The sequence below is a fragment of the Phallusia mammillata genome, chromosome 6 (genome assembly GCF_965637545.1).
Source record: "Phallusia mammillata chromosome 6, kaPhaMamm4.hap1.1, whole genome shotgun sequence".
Lineage (NCBI taxonomy): Eukaryota > Metazoa > Chordata > Ascidiacea > Phlebobranchia > Ascidiidae > Phallusia > Phallusia mammillata.
In genome coordinates, this window is record NC_137257.1 from 2,158,859 (window position 1) to 2,180,307 (window position 21,449).

General features: G+C 37.6%; 1 protein-coding gene across 1 annotated transcript in view; it reads left to right on the plus strand.

Moving 5' to 3' along the window:
- The first annotated feature begins 14,503 nt into the window (after positions 1-14,503).
- The window catches only part of LOC145233195 (uncharacterized), a 56,301-nt gene continuing 49,355 nt past the window's right edge, over positions 14,504-21,449 (plus strand). The window contains exons 1-2 of the mRNA XM_080097873.1: positions 14,504-14,573; positions 14,798-14,902. The gene's annotated coding sequence lies outside the window, so the exon portion shown is untranslated. The remainder of the gene's footprint in view (positions 14,574-14,797; positions 14,903-21,449) is intronic.

A 21,449-nucleotide genomic window follows, 5' to 3' on the forward strand; every position in this document is an offset into this window, starting at 1 on the left:
AGTTTCCAATGTGTCAAAACATGCTTCTAACAATTTTTAGAAACGTTTGACGAAACCTAAACGTTACGCAACCAACATAGCATGTTATAACATAAAAACACGACTTTTCAAGTAATTTCTCTGTAACAATGGCCTTAACCTAGATTTTTTACCGTTTAAGGACGTGTGCTGTTTACGGGCATATGAGTTTTTGGTGTTAGAGGTCCGAGATCGTGCAGAAATTGTTGTCGTTCCTTGGGAACATGAACCAAAAACGTGCGGAGTAAAAAAACGTTCTACGCCAGGGGTGTCAAACTCGTTGAGTTCAGGGGCCACATTGCAGTTTGGAAATTATGCCGAGGGCCGCATGTGATTTTTAATTTTTTTTAAAACAACCTTTTCGCTACGACGGCCGCATTGCAGATCCTTATTACACCAACAGCCGCCAATTACCTACTGGATATATGTATATATATATACCATTTATTGACGCCACAAAATCTCTGATTAATTTCTAACATGATGTACAGATTGAGCTGCACAGTGTGAAGATCAGTTTTAACTGTTTATTACGTCATAATCTATAGTGTGACGCTTTTGGTACCTGTTTTTTCGCATTGTTTGCACACAATAGGCCTACAAAAAGTCTGACGCATATGGCTGCTAGGCTGGTAATACTATTTCCAGTAACACAAAATCTGTTTAGAGCAGTTGATTTTTAATTACATCACAGCCGCTACATATATTTTAATTAACAAGTTCACGGCCGCACAAAACCTCTCCGCGGTCGCATGTGACCTTAAGGCCCTATTCATACCACATGAATTTTTATGTATTAATTAAATTTCTGTAAATGTCTGTTTAAATACCAAAAATTTATTATAATTAGATAAAAATCTGACAAAATACTACAATTGTTGTTAAGTGTTCGTGGGCCGCATTGGAGGGCTTTGTGGGCCGCATGCGGCCCGCGGCCCGCGAGTTTGACACCCCTGTTCTACGCCATATTGAGATTTAGGATGGGATGGACTTTTACGCTGGAACTTGTAATTTTGTGCCAACTATTTTTGCTAAAACAGAATTGAAATTAAAGTATTTTTTGACGTGGTATAGGATTATTAGGCACAGAAATATTAGATAAAGGTCTCGCTGTGTTACTTTTTGTTGGGTAATCACCGCTGTCTTGGCAATTTTGTTTTTGTGGTATATGTCAATAAGGAAAACTCCCAATGTGGATTGTCATTAAATGTAGTCTTAACTTAAAAAAAAAAAAAACATTTTTTGGACAAAAAGGCATCCACATAAACAGATCCATGGATATTTCGAAGCTATTTTTCTATAATTCAAATCTCTATCAGGCGTTCAATATAACTGGAAATATCGTTTGGAATAAACTGCAAAACATTTCGCAACGCGAACTTTAAAAAAACAATTTTCAAAAATGGCGTAGGTTTGACAAACCGCTTGGTTTTTTTGCGTAAAACTATATTTTACAAGACAGTGGGCCATTTTGTTCCGCTGCTTCGTGGGAAACGACCCAAATAATAACAAAAACGACCCGAATGTTTGGGTTTTAGTGCAATTTGTGTCGTTATGATTTCTTTCACCAAGCGAAAAAAATCAACTCAACTTAATATGACCATTATATCCACCAAATTGTGCCCTCCACTTTTTTGCGCTCCATAACGTTTCAACGTTGCGCAGCTATTTCCGGCTTGGTGATCGTTTTAGTGCAATTGTATCGCTATTTTTTCTTTCACCAAGCGAAACAAACTTAACTCATAATACACTTCAATATATAAGCTATTGCTGCCAGGCATAGTATCAAGTTTAAAGAGCTCTTCTGGCAAATGTGATTTTTATTCCGACGTTTCGACGTCCTATACAGGTCGTCCTCGTCAGGGTAAATAACACTGAATGCGACTAGTACAGTGCACGATAAACAAAGGAAAAAAAGAGAATGGAACGCAAGCACGTCACAACGCAATGAAAACACCGCGCGATAACAAATGATTGGCCCTCTAATGTATAGGACGTCGAAACGTCGGAATAAAAATCACATTTGCCAGAAGAGCTCTTTAAAATTCATAATACACTTAATGAAATAAAAACTTGCTGTGCTTGCGACGACAAACGCACTCTTTTAACCGAGAAAACCGTGAACCCGAAAACCAGCAACACTTTTAATAGCTAGAATGGTTTATTGCATAAACAATAGTCGACAGGAAGACAAACAGTGCAAAGAGGCGGCAGAAACAAAATGGTAATAGACCGTGAAATATTTCAAGTAACCTGGGACGGATAGTTTTGACTGCGGTCAGAAGGCTGGAGTTTTTTGTTTGTGTACATAAGCGTCAAGGTTGCAGACTAAATTCAACTTCCAAAAACCAATGTGTGTTTGCTTTTGCAACATGGATTTCTTACCAAGGTAAATGGTGGCTGGTTCTTACTATTCGGCGTTTATCGTAAAAGGAAGGAATAAGAAACACACCAAAGTATAAATAAACAATTAAAATGTATATAGATGATTCAAACACCATTGCAGAAAAGATAAATTAAAAATAAAACAGATGCAAAATATCAAAAAATTGGTTTGTTGGGGATAAGTTATTCGTTTAAGTGTACGGTTTAAATTTTATGCTATATTTGATGTTCCAAAACAACGCAACATTTTTAGAGACATTTTTTTATAACTTAGTTTACAACATTCAAAGTAAAATGTGAAATATTAAATTTAACACCGTTCATCACATTTTGCATGTTTTTTAACTGAAACTTTACTGAACCAAAATAGAAATAGCTTTTTGGTTCAGAGCCAATGTCTCTTTGCATTCGAACCTACGGGCCAGTCTACTCCAAAAATCCAGCTATTGAAATCTTCTCATTTCCTTCAGAATACATTGTCTACTACAGCGCTTCTTCCTAAGCGCTCTTACATCTAGTCAACATCTCAGATACTGACATATGGAGCAGTTTACTCTGGGTTTGAAAGTCAGCATATCTCGCACAGTGTAGGTTATCGATCGCCTGCTCAGAAGACGACGAGGTCGACGTCTGCGTGAGGACGAACGACTTCTGCGTCTCGAGTCTGTGTGGAAATAATTAGAGTTGAGTTGAGTGTATTTCGTTTGGTGAAAGAACACATATAGCCCGTTTACATGGCCACTTCAAACGTGGCCAAAAAGTTGGCCTGGCCCTCTTTTTAGCCACCATGGCCAAATTTTCGCGAACGTGGCTTTTAAAATCACTTTCAAAATGGCCATGTAGACGGGCTAATCACCAAGTCGGAAATAGCTGCGCATCGTTGAAAAGTTATTCGAGGGCGCAAACGCGCTGCAGCCACACCGTGTAGGCTTTTAGTAACTAAAATGCAGTTTAAATGACAGCCTTAATTGACTTGAAATTGACCGGGCTGCAGATATTTGTTTCTAGCATATTAAAGTACTGCATCAAAACGAACAAAAATGCGCTGCAATTTTAAACTCTTTCGCCATAAAATGCTTTAAAATGCATCAAAACCTACCTTTCACTGTTTCGTCCTGGCGCATGGGTCTGCATGTGTAGATAATTGCTTGGCAGGCGCGGAAAACAGGCGGAGTGCATCGAAGTGACGTTAAACCGAGGCCCTTTTTCCTGATGAAACAAAAAACATCAATAAAAATCGGTTGAAATATTTTTAAACAATGGTATTTGCATTGATACTCCCGTTTCGTAAACAGTTTTTTGAAGAAAAAATATGTTACATAAAAGCACTCATCAGTGCAGCTGGTGACAAGACCTATATTAGCCTATTACGGTCAATATCTTGTAGGTCGAACAGTGTGCACTGTCTGCAGCCCACTGAAAAATATTTTATGGTGCACAAATCCTCAGTCTTGTACTTACTGGTAGTATATAAATCTCGACCACTTGTTTGTTGGCAAAGACCTTCCATACGTCACTGTTGATGTCATCAGGACGCATGACGTCATCATAAGAGCGATGATTGCGAGTTTGCAGTTCATAATGTTTTGCAATTTAGGATTTTTAATTAGCTTTCTTTTTTTACTTAAAGCTTCTGCACAAAATTACAAAATAATTAAAGTTAAAGATATTCGCAAATAGATTAAAGTAATATACTTCAATAAAAAATGTCGATATACCCTGACGTAATTTTAAGCGAATTTTATTTTGTATACTAAGTCAGCATTTTATTACCACATCTTGCAAAGACCTTTAGAAACAAATACAGACGCACATGCTGCATATACCACAGTATATCAAGACCTTGTCTATGGACAATCCTATATAACCCTTTCCAAGATCAGTTGAATCACTTCTCTGCCCTTCAACTTCAAGCACGCGACCTTATATACACCTCAGCGTACATTACGTAACCCCAGCAAACACCTTTTTCTTGCATCTCAAGCACGAAATGCGTTTCTCACATCTCGCGTGCCGCACAAATCGATTCCGGACCCGGATAGATCCGCGGTTAGCACTTGACGGTTAATTTTGGCCCAAAATCTCCCCAGTAACGAAAATGAACGCCCAGATATGGCTTTTGACTCTGATTCTTGACACGATTTTGTAGGGGACGCAGTGACCCAATGACCCGACGAACAATTGAATGGTTTAATTTAGCGCTTGCTGTTTTGGGTTCGACCCGTTATAATGTGATTTAATTTAGTTACGCAATTATGATTGCAGTTACTGACTTGTACGATAAACCTTTCGTGGCTGCAATAAAAATCTATTTTGATGTCGTATTGCACGTTTTAGGCCGTTGGAAATTTCCGTAACTACCAGTACAACGTTGTTTTCTGTGTTATACAACAAACAATGTCTACTGATTGTTGTTTTTATTGCCAAATATTGTCTTGTAGTCTTGACAAAGCTCACAAGAAAAGTTGTATTTTTTTGTAGTTTATGGTTTTTGGAGCAGGGTTGCATATTAAACAGAAATATGTTTGTACAAATTATAAAGTTATTTGTATTTATAATGACGAATATAACAGTCCAAATAGACGTAAAAGGTGACATGCTTTATTGCTCAAACGTTTCGGTATATGCGCATGCCATCATCAGTGATATTTGAATGTACTTTTTGCGAATAACTTCTTTCTTTTTACCAAATTGGTTGAAGACTTATCATTTTGTTTTTATCATACATGAAACATCACACAGAAAAACTTTTTAGAAATGTCAAAGTCTTGTTGCGAACTGATTTAGTTAAATTAAAATTATTCAACAAGTGCGAAAAATTCGTCATAAGCAATGACGTCATCACGAAATACAAAGTACACAAGTGCCTTGATGTAGAAAACAACTTGGCTAGATGACGTGTCCCGCAGCGTATTTGACACGTAGCGGGATTTTTTCGGAATTTTATGAATCAGAGGGGGTCGATGAAAAGAGGGTTTTAAAAGAAATCCTTGAAAAATCGTTTCTCCACATTTCGGCGGAGTTTTGTTTTTAAAACCGTCAGCAGAAAATTCACCCCTGGTTTTTGGGGGTAGTGTATTTTTAGCCAAAAGTTTGCTCGTGGTGTCAGTTTGATGAGACAGCAAGTTTTGGGAAAGTTTGTGGGTGGTGATTCGTTTAACCCTATTCCACAAAAAACTTCATCTGTGCTTCATTTTCCTGTCTTGCAAATGTAAAATGCTTTACAAAAGCACCAAGGCAATGAATGATACGTAAGCTGTAGTCAGTGCACACTGTTTCCAAATATAAGGTCTCATCAGTGCCGCTGGTGACAAGACATTCGCCGTATTGGCTAGTGTAGCCATCCAGAAATGACTTTTTAGCCTGTTACTCCTAACTAACTGGAGTGCCGTTGGAAGGCTACACTAGCCAATACGGCCTATGTCTTGTCACTATAGCGGCAATGATGAGACCTTATATTTGGAAACAGTGTGCACTGTCTGCAGCTAAGAATACCTTAAATTGTGGATTTTTATAGTTCACATATACGCGTCGATTACGAAACATATACGTTAAGACAGTAGTTCTCAAACTGTGCGTCGCGACGCCCTGGTGCGTCGTTTCAATTTTCCAAGGGCGTCGCAGAATAGTTCCGTTTCGTGGCTTTTGGTGGTAAACACAACTTTAATAATAAGTTTTCTTTTTAACTTTTATTTGCTGGTGCGTCGCAAGACCAGAAAACTTTTCCAGAGGCTTCGCAACAAAAAAAAGATTGAGAACCACTGCTTTAAGCCATAGATTCGTTCATGCATATTTGCATGTCATTCACCGGGCATATAGGGCAAAGAATCAAAAAACAAACAAGCTTAAGTTCATTGAACTTAGACACATCACGTTGCAACGAATTAGTGGATAAACAATTTGGAATTTTCTGTTTTTCCCCAATGTACGTGCACGTTTCTGTATGTTACAAAATAACTATGGACAGGTTTTGAGGCGTGGGTGAGGTTTTAAGCGCACGTGCCTTGGTGCCAACGGCTGTGCGGTTTGTTGAATCATCACAAAATAGGCGTCGAAACAAACATATTTTCTTCTGCACTTTTCCAAGCGTGATATCTGCAGCATAAGTTGGGGCAAGGGTCGGCAACCCCTGGTACGCTAAACGATTTGCAAATTTATATCCTAATTGCGATTTTAATCGGCTTTCACAAACCACTTTTAGGCCTACACACACGCAACAGTGCTGGTACGCGAAATCATCACCATTTCGACATAACAATAAAAATTGACGCTAGGCCTTAAAAAGGTTGCCAACAGATTGGTTGCCATTAAGTTGAATATTACTTCCGAAGAAAACAAGTTTTAATAATCTTATTTTTTATTTGCACGACTCAACTCCTAATCTTGACTTGCGGAACATAAGACGAGACATGGCGCATGGTGGCCACAGTATGTCCAATGAGCCAGTAAAACTCGTCAAAACTTAATTTTAACTAATGATACTCTTTTAGCAAATGCATTGTATTTTTGTAGACGTTTCGACGTCCTGTTCAGGTCGCCTTCATCAGGGTAACAACACTCTAATCGGCAAAAAAAAATTGCCGGGAGAGCATTATTTAGTTTGTGTATTATGCCTTCAGCAACAACTTAGATTTTGTTTTCTGCATTAAATTCACCTTTCTTTAAATAAAATAAATTGAAGTAAGTCTCATTGTACTTTGTGTGTTGTGATCCTGTTGGGCAGTACTTGTATAAATTGCTCTTAACAATATTTGTTAGCATTCCAATTAACTCGGCAACAATTCTAGATACTGTTCTTTGTAATACGGACTTGGTTATGGATGTTTATTTTTCGCTGGATTTCTTTTTTCCAATTTATAGTGCAAACACCAACAAAGGAAACAACACAGCTGTCTGCAATTCGGTCTCAAGAACTCCTCGCGAGATTTCTGATTATCAGTGCAAACTTGTATGCAGCAGAGGCGAGTTTTTGCAGGCCAGACAACCACTAAAGACCACTAATCACTGCATCTATATTGTTTGTTGACGGTGGTTTCATTGGCTCAGCTACGCACGGAATTTAAGCCCCTAAATTTATAAACATTTGCACAAGAAGTTTCTTTGTTTCTTTTTTAATGAATTTTCAGAACCAAAATTGCTTAACTTTGCGTTGACAGTACACATATTTGTCTTGGGCGACAGAGGATTAATGTTTTGATGTAAATTGTATTGGTTCGCGATGACGGCATATCACCGTAAACAAATATAGGTTCGAATTTTATGTCATTAGATAAAAACAACATAATTTTTTTAACTTTCGCACCGATTACCAAAAATAAAAAGATTAAAAACAGTTGACAATTTTGTTTAGACTTGAAATCTAATCATGATGTATTAATAAAAAATCATTTAAGTTACTAATTATATGCTGTCTTATGGTTTGTTTTATTTTTCAAAAAGTGTAAAAATTAACGTTAAAACCCAGAAATCGGCTTACATTTTTTGTCTTAAAACCTAACGTTCAAATCTTATTATTTGTATTTTGTGTTTCGCTTAAACAAAAAATGACTAAAACTTGGAGCCAAAAACTGAATCAAATTTTTTTAAATACACTTTGCTTTGAGCAAAAAAATCAGAGCCAGAATATTCGTGAAAAACATAACGACGTTTCGACAAGTGATATTGTCATCATCAAGTCATAATAATTATAAGCGACTGAAGGCATGCAACTGTCAACCCACAAAGGCAGTTATGTTTTACACCAATATAATGGCTCAGATTTTTCTGCTCAGATTATTCAAAACCGTGAATAGTGTAATCACACTTTACTTTATTTTTTACTTTTAGACTGCAGAAAAACGGGCACGAAGCATTCGCCAATGTTCTCACCGCATTATGTATCCGGAAACGTAAGAGCACGACTGTTGGCAATCTGAGTTCAACGTCCGATAAAATTGCTCAATAAAAGTGCCTTGAAAGTGTTGGGCAATTTTCTTGAGCATAAAACCCATATAGAGCAACCCCGAGCCGAATTGGGCGATTCATAGCATTGTAGATTCTTATCTCAAAACGCGGATAAATAAAAGTTTTCGAGGCAGACGCCGTTTTGAGTCGTTGTGTGCTATGTTTGGAAGATCTGTTGCCATATGAAGACTTTTTGTACTATTTTTGTCTTTTAGCCACATTGGGTGTTTTATCCTGTTTGGTATTATTGCAACATTTCTTATCGTTCAGTTGATCTGGTTATAAATTTCCTTCTGTTTGACATCGGTAACACATGAATTTATGGGTAATAATCTAAATAAGTCAAATCCATGATGTGTATTATAAGCTTTGGGGTTTTTAAGAGATATATTTGAAGTATTAAGCATGACTGGAGTATTATGATTTCAAATAAATAGCTTTAAAATAAATTTTCGGGTGTTTTAAAATAATCATTAAGATGACCAGCGAAATTCTGTAGAAAAATGAACCTTACTTACAACAACAGTAGCAAAATACAATATATGTCAGCAAAATAGCAGCAAAATACAATAATTGTTTATTGAGAAGATTGCGTAAAATAATAGTTTTCTGTTGCTTTATGTAACTTGACAATGTATTAATATTCATTTTTGCAAAACTTTACTGTATATATTTTATATGGTAACAGCTAACGTTTGTAATAGTTATAAGTATCAGACAACGTTTTTGAAATCAATTCAATCGCACAATTTCGTCTTAACAAAAGATGCCGTCTTAGCAAAAACAATATCCTCCATCCGGTTTGGAGGGGCATCTTTCATTTTTTACTCATGAACAAACTTAATGGGATAAAATTTTTATCTTCGAACGTTGACAGCAAAATAAATTTTATTTGTATATCCTTGCAACAAAAGATTGTCATAACTTGGTCCGATCAGAATTTTGTTGCCCCTCCAACGGTTTGTTGCAACAACAAGAAACGCGACCGGCCGGGGTGGCGATCTAATCAGAAATCGACAGATCGCGATAAACATCACGTATATGGTCGTAGTAGTTGCACGCCTGTAGATTTCATCACAAACAAAATCAGACCTCTGGAACTTTCAACTTGCAACATTAAGAAACTTGACACAGTTAAAATTGTTTTTTTTACATATTTTCTTGTTGGTGAAATGTCAAAGCGTTTCGAGGTTATTTTACATTTGCAAACCTAATGTTGAAGTTTCATAGGGCTACGTTACATAAAACGTGTGTTGTTTGGAAGTTGACGTCGAACCAGGTTTTTAGGTCGAGTTAGGATCGCGCTGGATTTTATATCAATACATGCGCAATGAGCCATTGCAATTGATTACCTGCAGACAATGCGCATTTGGTCGATGAGGCTTGGCTTTTCAGTCTGTTACTTTGAATAAACTGAAGTCCCTTGATTTGGTTCTATTACCCAATACAGTTATTGTTCTGTCACCAGCTGCACTGATGACACCTTTTAGGTTGAAACCTTTAGATCAGTGGTTCCCAGTCTTTCGTGAACCATGGCCCCCTTAAAGTAACTTTTTGGCCTCGTGGCCCCCTTCAAGTCACCATGTAGGACCTGTGGCCCCCTCAAAATGTAGATAGCAATCTCGCGTTGGAATGCGGTATTAATTGTTGCCTTAAATAGGTCTAATAGAGTAAATGAGCGTGATAAGCCTCACTATAAACAAATAGTATGTGAAATAGTTGATTAAATTCGGGAATAAAATTAAAGTTAAAATGACTTTTAGTGGGTGTTTCTTGTGAATCTATGCCCGTGGCCCCCCTGGGGGGCCATGGGCCCTGGTTGGGAACCACTGCTCTAGGTCAAGTCAGACTCGAATCAAGTTATTTTTTCAAAGAAACTTAAGTCCGAACCCGGTTTGACTTACAGCTGTGGTACATTGTTACAAACGACTTCGTAAAGAATTTTTGGATTAAAAAGTTTGAAGAAAGTTTTAAAACCTTATTTCCTGTCGGATGTTTACTTTATAGTATCCCGAGTCAAGATCGTAATGAAAACGCTTTAATATTCGTCCGGATGTTAGCAACAGGGAAATCTCTTCGCGACACGTTTTCTGATCTCACCACTGATTTCTGTCACCGCTTCAACCGTTTACTTCAATCTGATCTTGACCCAGCACACCTTATGACGAGCTTTACAGATTTGAGACAACAAGACTTCCCACGCCCATGAAGTGACGATGGACATGTACAGCCGTGTAAGGACTTGGCCTCGTTAAGCGTGCAAAGGGGTCAGACTTTGAACCGACCCAAACGGGTGTGACTATAAAGAATGTGACCAGGGCGTAAGCATAATTCTTATGACTTCCCGCTAATTGCGATGATAACATGCATGAAATATGGAAAAGTTGATAAGTTTGGACCGAACCCAGACGCGGTCTAGACACTTCGGAATATCGGCTACGATTCTGTTTTGTTGTTTAGAATAATTTTATTAGGATTTCTCTAAACCATTGCATGTTTTGTTGCATACAATATTGGTTTCACATACAACAGTAGAGATGCTTGGTTTGTTATCAAAAATGACATAATTAAAGTTTTGCCAAATCAGAGTTTTAAACAGGTCCGAAATTGGAGACCGAACGCGAAAGTACAAGCCCGAAACCCGACCCGAACTCGAATCGTTTTTAACAAGCCCGTTACGCTTAGAAAGTTACAAACTCAAAGGACAATAATAGAAAAATTGGTCTTGAACAATGCGTTTTAGGATTGTTTGACATTCGAAAATACTGACACAGAGTGTAAAGTCAGGCTCTAATCAAGCCCGTTTTATCGAAGAAACCAAAGCCCTAACCCGGCCCGACTTCCAACTCTGCGCCAAATGTCCATTTTCAAGAGGGACATGGAAAATTTTGCTATTTTTTGTTCAACAGTTCTTTTTGCACTATTGACTTCTTTTTGCACTTGGTTGCTTTTTTTGTTAGAGATCAAAAGCTTTCTGTGTGCGTGAAATAAATATGAATATTTGATCGAACATCAAGATATTTAAATTAAAACATCAAGATATATAAAATAAAAAGTTAAATTAAAACTTGTTAAATTTTATCATTATGAAATAAACGTCGGGTATAAACAGGCATTGAGATAACGCAAAGCGTAATCCTGCTGGGACGGTCACGAATAGCACGACCCACAGAATAACAGATATTGCGCTATTTGGCGGTCATTTCTCTAATACACAAGCGGTCCGCATGGGGGCGTAGCTGCGCAAATCCCATATGGTCGTGTCTTAAAAACTTAGGATGGGCAGGAACTTGGCCAAGTGGTCCAGCACGCCTGACCCATATACAGACATAAAAAACTGATCGGGATTCGTCCCCGGGAGTGTCCTGGGTTCGAACCCCGTGAAAAATAAAAAGTTAGGCAGAAACTTGGCCGAATGGTCCTGCGCGCCTGACCCATGTACAGAAATAAAAAACGCTAAACGAAATCCGTCCGCGGTCAGACATTATGCTGACTTAAAAAACTGATCGGGTTTCGTACAAAGGAGGTCATCGGTTTCAACTCAACCTACCTATGCAGGTATCGCCAGTCTCTAAAAACTGCAAACAATTAAGGTAAAATAAAGGAGAACCTGGAAGAATTTGTGACTTTTAATTGATCACACTTTTAACGTTGTCCGCAAAGGCGAAAAAGCGTCAACGTACGAAACGAAGAATAAGAGACATCCCTGGTAAGACAGAATAGTATAGGATTGTAAGGCGCAGAATCCGAAATGAAACCTGAAATTTTGTTAAATTAAGATCAAATTAGGCCTGAAATATACTAAGGTAAAATTTCGACACAAATGTGACTTAGTGCAAAGTCAGGTCCGATTTTAAAGCCCTAGGATTTAACTTTAGGGCAGTTGCATGTCCTGAAGTTGCCTTGATAAGCAGTGAAACAGTTTCAAAACCAAGAAAACCAAGCGGAACCACTTTGGCGCTAGTTACAACTAAAATATAAAACAACATCGCCAATCACCTATTTTTTGTCAATCAAAATTATGACCCTATTAAGTTCAATTTAATTTAATCTGTATCAAACACGGACAATAGATTCAGTGTTAAAACGCACCATTCGAATCACTACTGAAAGATTTTTCTACCCGCAGCAACACGCAAAGCGCTGATTGGGTTAATTGGCTTCAAGCAATTCAGATGTTAACTGTGGTGGCTTCACTCTGTCGTCAGACTGAGTCTTGTTTTCAATGATATTATGTTCAGTTTTGGTTGAAGACCTAAATTTAAACAATATAAGCAAGAAGATAAGTAAGAAATTGGAGAATACATCTGATTGAAATTTAAATGGATCCTATCAAGGTATTATATGATTGATGGTCTTTTAATTCCAGTTTCATTTGTTATTTGCAAAGATATTGCAGGTAAAATCTAATGCGTAGAGCAGTGGTTCTCAATTGATGGTCCATGGACCACAAGTGGCCCATCACGACTTTTTTGGTGGTCCACAGTACGTCCACTGAAATTGGTTATATACTGGAGAACATTGTATATTAATTCTAAAAGAAGGTCAAAGAGTTTCAAGCCAAAATGCTTGTTGCGTATGCTTACATCAATCTCAACAAAAAATGAAATGGTCCATGATACTATTTTTTCTGGGCCGGTGGCCCATGGTCTGAAACGAGTTGAGAACCACTGGTGTGGTGTAAACGATTTCATCATAGTCCTGTAAAAGATTTTTATCAAATCACTGTTGTTAATATTGTCTCTTGCAGTGCAATATGCTTTGAGAAACGTGTTTGAAAGATAAAACAAGTATGTTACATTCCCAGTACACAGGGTTGGGTAACGAGTCCCATCAGTCGAGTCTCAAGTCAAGTCAAGTCAGTAGGGGTTCGAGTCTCAAGTCGAGTCAAGTCAAATGAGGTTCGAGTCTCAAGTCGAGTCAAGTCACTAGCGGTTCGAGTCAAGGCAAGTCCCAAAATGTTTTTGCAAGGAAAGGTTAAAGGTTTAGAATTAGATAGTTAGTCTATTTGAATGGTTCATCTCGACTTTTTTACCTTAAGAACCGACACCGCTTCATCACAGTGAACATATCCCATCAACGTCCCTTTCTTAAAGTAGGGTCAACTTTAACGCAACACGTTAATTGACACTCATTAAACAGCGTGGAAAAGAACGTCAATCTGTTCAAAGGAGTTTTTCAAAACCAAAAATTCATGTTTTACGGCATGCGCTAGAGCGTTTGTTCAGTAATATAAGCGCGTATAAAAGCGAATACTTGGCCTTGGCATGAACTGCATTCGATTACCTTAACCCAAGCAATAAGTACAACGCTTAACGCCAGCGTTAAAAAGTTTGTGCATGTAGCAGCGACTTCGAGCACAGTAAATTGCTGCTGTTGTTTGGTTGAAGCAAGCCAACTGAACAGGTTATTTATTGTAAGAAATTTCCGTTTTGTTGGTGAAATAACGAGTCCGAGTCCGAGTCGAGTCTCTACTAAGACGAGTCCAAGTCAAGTCGAGTCTTTTCACAACTGAGACTCGAGTCAAGTCAAGTCTTTTAAAAAGGTGACTCGAGTCGGACTCGAGTCGAGTCACTGACTCGAGTCTCCCCATCACTGCCAGTACATATGTACGTTTATTCTCTACCAGCTATCTTGCTCAACTGCGTTACTTAGTGGTTATACTTATCTTAATTTAAATTGCTAGTTGGCGCTAGTGGTTAGCAGGCAAAAACTGTATTTGGCTCGGTCAAGGTATCAAAAGTTGTTATATATACTTTTTGTGTTCAAAGCTGAAGTTAATGGCACAAAATTGTAGTTGAATTCAGAAAAACAACAACTTTTTAACTGAACAATAGAAATCAAAAAAATTAATTCACTTTTTTGTTTTAACACAAAGGTCACTCGAGTTCACAAGTGGTACCACGTGAATAAAACGTCCAATCAGGGCTTTGGCGAACAAATTGTTACTTTTTACCACTTTAATTCAAGTTTGTTTTTGGTGCAGACTCGCATACTGAATAAGATTTTCGTTTAATTACAACTTGAAATAATTTAATTGTTATGTACAGCATGAATGGATGAATGAACGTTATTATAGTAGATTAACTTTAAACCCATTGTTAGAACACAAACCAATTGTGTTTTTTAATGAATAAATTTTTCAGTGATCTGCTTCGTATGGACCAGTTACCAGTACAGAATGTTTAACTTTGAAGATGAGATTATTGGAGTAACTGTTGTTTAAGGTACGTTTTATTGCGAAACTATGTTAAAAAGGGCGCAATAATATATTCATAGTAATGCAATAACTATATTTCTTTTGTTGCAAATACGATTTTAGTGATCTACAGTGTACACTAATAAGCATAATAAGTACTGGCCTTTACTTGAGGTTTTATGTGATCTTACAGGCTTGGTCATGTGTTCTGGTGCTTATAATGTGTTTTTATACAACTTTTTTTCATTTTAGAGCGTTTAATATTGCCAACAATGAAACTGGAAAAATGTGGCAAGCAACCAAGAAAAAAAGTTATGAAATGCAAATGGACGACCTTGCTGCTTTTCTGCAATTAAGGTAAATTGGTACAGTAACTAAAAGTTTCATGTGTACTTTATCTAGGTTTTCTCGGTCAAACTTTTGAAAGAGTGTTTTCCGATCGTTTTTTCCAAACGAATTTTTGCCTACTAACTGCTTGTGTGGACATAATTAACGTGTTTTACTTAAAACTCCTGGTCGCTTGTCACTTGCTATGTTGACTGCAGCTAATTTATAAAAGGTGCAAAATTGAGAGCAACAGCAACATTTGTAAACCATATGTTTACCTTTGAATTGTTTCGTCACTATAACAAAGATAAAGACAATGCCCCAGCAATCAAACTAGTTTAATGTGCACAACTATAGTAGTTCAGGTACATAAAGATGCTGGGACTTTATGTGTGTAATATGGCTTAGCTTTTGGGCGGCCCGCGACCGCATTTTAAGTGCGTTATGTATCCAGTCCGTGACCGCATTAAAATTTTTTATTATTCTTCATCGGCCGGATGCAATTTATGCGTTATATCCCTTTTACATACCCAAGAGTTTTTAACGCTAATAGTTTTTAATAGGGATAGGCATTGTTACGTACAAAGACAAAATTATTTTGTTAAGCAAACCTATCCTACGGTAAAGTTTAAGCCTGCAAGTGCGGTAGTTTCCTTGGCAATTGTACATATTCACACTGAACAAATACTTGAAGTTCAGTTTGCCTACAATCTTATGTTATTGCATAAGCATTTTTGCGGCCCGCGTCCGCAAAAGGTTGCCCAGGTTTGGTTTATTCGATTTCATTTATTCGATTTCACATATTCGAAGTATTCGATTCAGAAAAGAAACAGTCTTCTGCTAGAAAAAACAGTCGTCTTCAAAAAAGAAACAGTCGTCTGCTCGAAAATAATTGTTTCTAAAAATGGTTAATACAACGTGTACCTTAAAAACGGATTTTACAGGGTTTTTTTTCCCAAAAAAAACAGGTGATACAATGTGTTACCTCCAAGTCCGAAGTGGTACGCGACCACAAAACGGTTGAGAACCACTGATCTAAGGTCTTGTGTTAAACAATGGGTTACACAACACTTTTTATCCGGTAACAGGCATTCCAAGTGGCTTAAGCCAATACCCGTGAACATAAAGCGTTGCTAGCACGTTAAAAACACCTGTGGTGTGTGGTTTTGGCTATTCAATTTCTCCCTAAATTCACTTCACAACGCTAGTTACTGTATCCAATTACCTAATAGTTCGATTTTGCTTACGATGACTTTTGACTCTTGGCATCGCAACTGTTGCTAATACAGTTTTGTCCAGTCTCACATTACGGCCAGATGCATTTCAATTAGCCGATAACTGCTGCCAAGCGCATTTATCTCGGCTGGAAAAGCTGTCGCTAGCGGTGATAGGGAGCTTATCAGTGTCGATAAGGGGTGTCCATTGCTTCTGAGATGGATTGACCTTTGCTTAAACCCACAGTTTGACGCTTGGTTTTATGCAGAAGGTGTCTGGTTTTTTGGTACAAAGGTGTCCATTGAACATTATGTATTTTCGTTTCATAAGAAATATTTTGAAGAACTCTTTGTTGATCTTTTGAGGTTGGGTGAAAATTTCAGTTCTTCCAACCAATTCTTGACTATACTTAAATATTTGTCGCAGAATTTAGCAAGATAATATTTTCGGAAGATCTAAACTCATATATTTTTGCACTAAGTAAAAGTCATTAACACGTTTTAGGGATTTTTTACTTCGCTTTATACTTTGGGCATTGTCATTGTTTAATTTGGAAGAGGCAAACACAGTTATTAACTAAAATGTCGAAACTTACTGCAACCAATTGCTTTATGAACGCGTTGGTAAACTTGTTTAATTGCAGTTTACTCGCGAAAAGCACGAAAGATTTGTCGCCGAAACCAAATACTGGATTTTGAACCAGTTTTTCTGTTTTAATATTTTTTAATTCGGTTTCCAACCTTTACATTAATCATACTGCGCCTTCACGACACTTTGTCAAAGCAAACAATAATTTGCCATGGAACACTATACACGGATCTGTTAATAAGTTTTGACTCCAGTGGTTATAAACGGGTGTAAATGATGTGGTCCCTCATATCAATGATGATGACATAGGCATTTGCCAAAACATTTTAACAATAAAGCATGTCGCTTTTTGAGTCTGTTTAGGCCGAAACGTTTGAACAATAAAGCATGTCAGTTTTTGCCTCTGTTTAGGCCGTTATATTCGTCATTAAAATAGTTTGCTATTTTTTGTACTTGCGCACTGTTCTGTCGCTTGTGGAAAGTGTCTGCATATTTTGCCTTGTTCCAAAATCAATTCATCTCGTTTTCGCGGCTTTTAATCTCACACCATTAAACTCCTCGATGTCTTTAAACGCAGCCGGTGTTATTATTTGATATTCCCGCCGAAGTAGTGATAGCCAATCAAATGTTACCTGACACGAATAAGTAGTGAGGTCATAAACGCAATCGCGAAGTCTTTGTCGAGCCGAAAACATGACTCAAACGATCACAGCAGATTTTCTGGACCTCCGAGGCTATCTTGTTACCACTGCCTGACCGTCTTCGCTGGTCACAATCGTTTCATTGTTATTTTTGGCGCTTTGCAGACACTGGTAAATTAATGGAAGAAAAATTGATAAAAATTGTTCTGATATCATACTATCTGTTTTATTGTTGTCAATCCTTCTGGTGTAATGTGTTAGCTCGAATTGGACATTTCAACAAATTCAATTCTAGCTGGGAAAATTGTGTTTTGATAAGGTTTTGTTTTCGACTTTTATACCAATGCAAATTAACTTAAAACTAGTTTTATTCTGGCTGTGATTTCTGTCGGATATAAATCTTTTACAAATAATTCTGATTAGAAAGTAGGAAAGAAGTATGAGGGAGAGGTAAACATTACAATTTTGCTTTCTGAAACGAGGTTTCTCTAAAATTGATGTAAATTGAGTATCAATTTGCCCTCCTAGCATTTTGCCCCCCCACACATCAGAATTTTGCAAATAAACAGGGTTCCCTCGGGTATGAAAAACCTGGAAAGGTTATGGAATTAAAATTTGTATTTTAAGGCCTGGAAAAGTTTTGAAAAACGCCAACTTGAAAAAGTATGGAATTTGGCGCCTGTTTTACCCTGAAAATGCCAATTAGAATTTCAAATTGCCTAACGTTTGTATATTCGTTGCAAGTATGGTAAATTGGCTGCATCTACCAAAGCCTTTTTACTAGTTTGCGATGGGAATTGCTCGATTTTTTTCGAATAAGGTTATGGAAATTTGGTTTTTTTTTCTTGAAAAGTTTTGGAAAAGTCATGGAATTTATAAACGAAAATTGCGCGGGAACCCTGAATAAATCTAATTATATTTTGCATTGCAGCACCAGCCGATGTAAGTTAATTTCAGTTAATTAAAATCTTGTGCATGCCACAATGATAAAATGGGTATTGATTTAGTCAAGTCATTGATAATTACCCGATTTAAAGAGGCTGTCGCAAAAAATAAAATTGTTTGTGATGGAGACTGTTTTTGCGCTAATGACCGATCAAAACTTGTGAACGTTATATTACAAACATGCAAATAAGTTGGGTGTTTGGTCAATGGAAAGTGTGGTACACGAATTTTTTGCAAATAAAAGGTCCGAAATTAGGTCCGAAATTTAGATTTACTAAAGTAAATTCACGGTAGTAGTGTGACCCAAAGTGTAAAGCCGGGTCCGAATCAAACCTGATATTGTATTTAAACTGAACCCCTAACCTTCATATGACCTTCGACTCTGCCTCAAATAGGTAATACACATGGGTTGTTTTAGTGCAAGTGCTTCCCATTAGTTGTAACCAATAAAACCACGCAACATCATCTTTCTACTGTTTCTACGCGGGCCAAGAACTATGAAACCTTCATACCTGAAAACCTCATTGCAATTTCGATATTTATGTTGGGTCATTAAACACAAATTTGGGCCGCAGAGTCCCGAGCAAAATAAAGCAGAAATGCGTTTGTAAACCTGCCTACATATCCTATCCCGTGCATTGTAGCTTGGCGAGAGATAGCATCAATGTTCCAGGCCATCAAATACCTATCTTTTTTCGATTAGAGATTGGCCTTGGGGTTTATGCGGTCAAACATTGAACCACAGCACTGCTGTAAGTTGTAATAGTCTACTGTTCATTTTCCGTGTTTGCAAATCATCTGAAACAACAACGGTTCGCATCCGTGAAGAGATAATATCCACATCTACTTAAATAATGGTGAATGGCATTTATTTTACATTATTACTGCATCTCTTTTTTTACTTCATCCTTTTCGTTTGACATTTATTCTGCGTATAGTACACTGCAAGGAACCTGCTTTAGGAATTGGTGTTTTCGTTGAAGTAAAGTATACATAAGTACATACTGTTATATATTGTAGCAGCCTATAGAGTACTATCACGCTGATTAAATTGTGCTCAGCCGAAGCAAAACGAAAAAATAATGTTTTGTATTTTTAAACTTGAATTATTTGTTGTCAAGCTTCGACTGACAACATCGCATGCAGTTGCATGTTGACGTTTCTTTGCATTATTTGAAGTGGTTGATGTTTGGTATTTGTGGGACATTTTTGTTGACCGCGTTAGTGCTAATTGATTGCGTGTATTTTTACTCCTAACATGAATTTTGTGTGGTTTTTCGGGCTTTGTTACAACGTGACATACACCAAAACAATAAACCGTCGCGGCAAAAACACAAGCGATGAAATCATGGCCCCTTCATAGGTTTTGATCCATGTAGTGTAAATGCTGCGAAAATCTTGGGTTTTATGTGCGACAAATTGAGTAACAACTGGATAGCACAAGAAATGCTCGTCCGCTTAAAGATGTGGCATTTTTCTTACCATTACTAATCGTTGCATCAAAATCACATTTTGTGTCCGAGTTTAGCTTACTTGTTTTTACAAACAGCTAAATCCTTATCGATTTTCCCGATCAAACAATTGGAGTGCCAAAACAATAAAACGACCGAAATAGCGCTTAAATTGCAAGCAGGCAGATACTAACTATTGCGTTTATTCTATTTTGGTCGTCAAATCACGGTAGGTGGTGGTAATTTGAAAAGTGGATTATTGACAACACGGATCGAAGGCTATGTCCAAATTGGTTGTTTGTCTTTGTCAGTGGGGTCAAATCCCCAGGTGGTATTGCCTCCTTTACCCCTGAGCAGAACAACGTTAGTTCTATCGAATAAACGTCACAAACCTCTTTAGGGCTTGTCTCTTAACGTCACAACGACGCAAACGTATCCCCACCTGCTAAAATGCAAAATGACAAAAGAAATAAAACGACATATTTTCGCAGGTGTTGTTGTTTTAACCGTCTGTCACAAATCACTGGTTGTTTTTCACGATTTTAGTTCGTTGCAATATTTTGTTTTTCACCACTTGAATATAATTTTATGTTTTAAATGCTGTAACTATAAATATCCACTTTACAAGGTTATTGGTTCCAATCTTGTCTTACCCAATTGTGGTTTCCAAATTTATTAACTTGAGCGGCATTGCTTCTACCCAATGTTACCCGATGGGTTGAAATAAAATGAAGTTAGCTACTGGCTAAGTCAAGGGTGATCAACCTAAGGTCTGCGGGCCGGAGCTTGCCGTGGAACTGTGTCACAAAATGTGTTGAAGTTTATTGTGCGAGTGGGCATGATTATTAGTATGCATAAATAACCTGCTTAACGTTAAAATTTGAGGAAGTAAGTACTTTTCACTGCTTTTTTGCCCGCGCATACAAAAAGGTTGCCTACCGGGGATGACAATGAAACAAACGAACTAATGTGAAAGCCAGCAGTTGAAACCAGGACTATAGTTGCAACTAAACCGTATAGCATTAGTGCTGAACCTTAAAGTGATGCTTTAACCGTGAAGCGTACAATGCTAGGGCAAATGCCTCCGCCAAAATGTAAGAGATCATCCACAGACATTTTACTTGTACTTGCTTCCTTATTGAGCCCATTCAGTATTCGGGCCAATCCAACCAGGGGTCGGTACCATCAACGGATCACATCAACCATCTTAATTGCTCCCTACGACCAAATGATCAGACACAAGCAGGAGCCACTAGATCTTTTCACACGCTCTCTATGGTCGTGGCATTCGTTCGCTTCCTAATTGAAAAGTGAAGCGCTTTCTTTGATGAGGTATCTTCGCTTCTTGATGGGAACTAAAATGAAATGAATCTTTTTTTGGAAATTCGTTCACTCGATATTTAACTTACACGAAACCCAATTGCAGTGTTTAAAATCTTTCCAAATCCATGTTTAAACTCTTTTGTCCGAAGTGTTTCTCTTTAAGTAGGGATAAAATGTGTAATAATTTGCAGCACTCTCTTGAACTGTGGTTTGTCGCGGAATAATATGCTTATTGTGACCTCAAGCCTGAATCGAGATTTTTCTAGCCTGTGCCTTGCCTTATGGAAATGCTTGGGAGACCAGCTGATTCGGTACACGCCTTTAATAGCCCTGGCGTACTATATCAACCCTAAATCGGCGCAAGACTTACAGAAGTGTTTCAACAGTTACTTATTCCGTAAAAATCTTACAGCA